Source organism: Danio aesculapii, chromosome 9 (assembly GCF_903798145.1).
Source record: "Danio aesculapii chromosome 9, fDanAes4.1, whole genome shotgun sequence".
NCBI classification, from domain to species: domain Eukaryota; kingdom Metazoa; phylum Chordata; class Actinopteri; order Cypriniformes; family Danionidae; genus Danio; species Danio aesculapii.
In genome coordinates, this window is record NC_079443.1 from 10,945,782 (window position 1) to 10,950,281 (window position 4,500).

Sequence of the window (4,500 nt, forward strand, 5' to 3'; positions counted from 1 at the left end):
ACAGTTTACTCACTTCCTCAATTTGTCCCTTCAGTGATCTTTGTCAAGTATAAAAAGAAAAGATGCACATTGTTTCATAAATTAAGTGTTTAATTATAAATAGTAATTAAACAGAAATAATTATATATAAATGATGGGTATTTTACGGAAAAACTTTATTTTAGGTCACAATTCGCTACTCAAAAAAAGCTTCTTGTTCAAACTACTTATTTAAAATGAGTTGAAACAACACATTTCTTAAATTTTTGTGGTCAGAATAACTTGATTGTTTTATGTTCAATCAATTTAAAATTTTATTAAAATCTTTATCAATTTGTTTTGGGACAACATGAAGGAATTGTGTGGAACCCAGTGTTTTTACAGTGCATTTAAAAAACAGTTAACTAACACTACTAGCTTAAAAAATACTACTACTACCAAAACTACTTTACCAGTAGTTAATAAGGTAAAAATTGGGTTTATGTATTCACTGTAAACCCTAATGCTGTAACTAATTAACTGAACTGAGTTGTATTAACTTAAATCATTAAAATTCGTTAATCTTAATTAACCTAGATGAGTATTTAGAACTTTTTCTTATTTTTGAGTTTGTAAAAATTAAATCTTTCAAGTAAGGTGAACGATTTTGCTGTGTTTAATTTATACAAAATGTCTCTTTAAAGTTTCATTAACTCAAAATCTTTCAGCCCAGTGATTTTGCGTGTGACGTCATCCAGGTTCACGTACGTTCTCGTGCTTCATTCGTTTTTTCAAGATGGCGGATCGGCCTCGCTTCACACTACAGTAAGTAAACTATTTACAAATCCAAGAAATATTAAATTTATGTTTTAATCAATATAATCACAGTAACAGTTCAATGTAATGTAGAGTTTGTCTGAATGCGTTTACATGTCGTGCATTACAGAAAACGTGTTTAGCCCCACTTGTTGCTAACTAACGTTAACATTACTGTTTAAAAAAAGTTGAATCAGTGCAACGTTAGCGTTAGTTGTAATGTGTTAACTATGAATTTTAACAGTGTTATAAGGACAAAAACATTTGAAATCGGCAGATTCAATGTTTTACATATTTTTAAATCTTGGCGCGAGCATGCGTTTAGGTTGTCATGGTGACGCGCGCTCACACAACCGCACGTCATGGCACTGCGCTGAACTCTGTCCAGACTGTGAATGTGGTATTATCTTCGCGATCTGTAGGCACTACGGAAACGAAAGGCGCATAATCATAACTCATATAATCTCCGCCTAAATACTGAACGGTATTTTCTGATGACAAGCAAAAACTTAGCCTCAAAACGTAGCTGTCTGTCACACAGCTTGTTGCATGCTGATCCATACACGAGAGCCTAACGGAGAACATTTAAGCTGTGCTCCTCACCTGAGCAGGTACAGAGCAGAGCTTCATCTCACACTAGCACATTGAGGTAAAGTTGGTTTTATATTCATACATTCGTCCAGTAACAACTTGTGACTCTCTCTATATGTCGTTTACCATGGTACTTTGTGTATTCGGTCTGAAATCATATACAAGTATGACATGAAAACAACATTAACGTTACACTTAATGCACAATTTTTTTGACTGAACAATGTTGTACTTTGAAAGTCATTGGCTGCTAATATGATTTTACTATTTAGAATATGCAAAAACTACTTTTCTGAAATTATATTATATTATTAAGGAGAAAGTCTGAATGTGTAAATATAAAACTAACTTTACCTCAATCACCAGTACTGATCAGCACTGATTATTTCCCTGCGATCGAGAAGACATCTCTGCATATCAATGATTACCTGATCAATGCGATCAGTTAAATGATTTTAAATGTCATTTAAGTCAAATATATGTTAAAGGTATGGTAAACGTTTTTTTTCCAATCAATTTTTTTTAAATATTTACTCTGGAGAGAATATATATAGCCTAAAAACAAAGTATGCCTATCTATAACACAGTAATACAAAGTAATTAAAATTATTAAATAAAATATTAAATAAAATAATAACAAAACAAATATTCTAATCATCCAGACGTGGTAAACAAGAAATAGTTTTTCTGATGTGCAAATTTTGCAGCTTAAAATATATTTATATCTTAAATATATATATTTTTTAGGCTATATATTTTTACATCATTAGACAATAAGGTAAGTTTTGTTATTTCTAGCTTTTAAAAACAGGCCTTAAATTTATTTTTCGTCCTATTCATTTTTTAAAATTTCAATACTGTTTAAGTCAAATCCGTGTTCATCGAATCAAAGCAACTAACATGATGATCAGCTCTATTGCTAACCGTTTTGGGGGTTGACGTTAGACATCATGCAATTGTACTACTTCCACTCTCAGCTGAATGACACTGTGACTTTGTGTAAATACAGAATTGAAGGTCGGTTGTTGCTGACTACAGAAAGATTCTTATATGGAGGCATGTAAAAGGTGGGTAAAATATTCATTTTGTACTACTATGCCTGGCATATCCAGTTAAAATAAATATTACAGTGTATTTTGCAATGATACTTTTGCAGCAAGGAAAGTGAAACTTCAGCTAGACCTTGAGTTCAGTTTACAATATGAAGATCCTGATATCAACATCTGATCTGATCAACACCTGATTTTCATCTGAGGTAAAAAAATAAGTAAATGAAACATAATAATGATATTAATATATTTTTTCTAGCATTATATATTTTGTAGTGTGGGTTTGTTTTATGAAATTTTCTCTTGTTTTTTTTTTAGCTGCAGAGTACCAACATGTTACAAATGAGAATTTTCCCCACAAATTCTTTGGACAACTGCACCATCACCTATTTCATTTGATGACAATTTTAAGGCAAACAGCATCCAAAACTGACAAGACAGCAGATACCCTGGCTAATCTTTTGAAGGTTTATGATGAGCAGGTATGTTTAGGGTCATGTATTAAAGTATTAATTAAAATATGAATATATATTTTATTTAGATTTTTTTTTTCTTAATTTTTGTCTTTGCAACTTCAAAACATGAATGTACCTTTAATTGGTAATGGTGCATTTTATTATATATATATATATATATATATATATATATATATATATATATATATATATATATATATATATATATATATATATATATAGGGATAGATTGTCTAGAATGTAAAATTCTGTCATTTACTTACTCTTCACTTGTTCCAAACCTGTTTGAATTTCTTGCTTCTGTTGAATACAAAAGTTATTTTGAGGCATTGACTTTCTAATAGGAAAACAAATACTGTGGAAATCAGTGGTTCCAGGTTTTAGCTTTTTTGTCAAAAATAACCTTTTAAGTGTTCAACAGAAGAAAGAAACTCAAACAGGTTTGGAATAAGTTAGAGTAAATGACAGAATCATAGTTCAACCAAGACTGAATATTTATATATATATATATATATATATATATATATATATATATATATATATATATATATATATATATATATATATATATATATATATATATATATATATATATATATATAAACCATTTGATAGTTACTGTGCCAATGACTTTTTTTTTCTAAACAAGAGTCACTTCACAGAATGTGCACTTATTCTTTATTAACGAATGCTTTAAGACTGTAAGTTTCGTAGTTCTTATTAATCTTATTATTATTTAATTTTGTCAAACTTAGTGTTTTTTTTTCTTGAAGCTCTTGTTTGATATATTTGCATTTTGGGAAATTCTTATTAATTTCAGAATAGTGTTTATTTTAAATCTCCTAATGTCTAATTGTTTTTATTGTTTCATGACATTTGTAATTGCACAGGAGGCACATTTGTACTGTTGGACATTTTTTCTTTAAAAATAAATGTCTAAAATGGTATTGTCTGTGTGTTTAAAATTACAGATGTATTTTGATAGATTTATGGGGTTTAAAGATTAAAATTATGGCTAATTTCATTTGTGAAACTGAGATGGAGAAGTTAATTTAATAAAAATGCTATCAAAATGTATGAGCTGGGTGACTTGAGTATTTAAAGTTGAAGGAAATTAAAACAATTAGGTTAATTACTGTTAAAATGTATGAGCTGGGTGACTTGAGTATTTAAAGTTGAAGGAAATTAAAACAATTAGGTTAATTACTGTTAAAATGTATGAGCTAGGTGACTTGAGGATTAAAGTTTGGAGGAATTAAAACAATTAGGTTAATTACTGTTAAAATGTATGAGCTGGGTGACTTGAGTATTTAAAGTTGAAGGAAATTAAAACAATTAGGTTAATTACTGTTAAAATGTATGAGCTGGGTGACTTGAGTATTTAAAGTTGAAGGAAATTAAAACAATTAGGTTAATTACTGTTAAAATGTATGAGCTAGGTGACTTGAGGATTTAAAGTTTGGAGAAATTAAAACAATTAGGTTAATTACTGTTAAAATGTATGAGCTGGGTGACTTGAGTATTTAAAGTTGAAGGAAATTAAAACAATTAGGTTAATTACTGTTAAAATGTATGAGCTGGGTGACTTGAGTATTTAAAGTTGAAGGAAAT

At 29.1% G+C, this 4,500-nt stretch overlaps 1 long non-coding RNA gene across 1 annotated transcript; it reads left to right on the forward strand.

Moving 5' to 3' along the window:
- The first annotated feature begins 540 nt into the window (after positions 1-540).
- LOC130235046 (uncharacterized) lies at positions 541-2,899 on the forward strand. Its single transcript, XR_008838357.1, has 4 exons — positions 541-783; positions 2,374-2,431; positions 2,521-2,619; positions 2,732-2,899. It is a non-coding gene; the product is annotated as an uncharacterized LOC130235046 (long non-coding RNA).
- Positions 2,900-4,500: the final 1,601 nt, after the last annotated feature.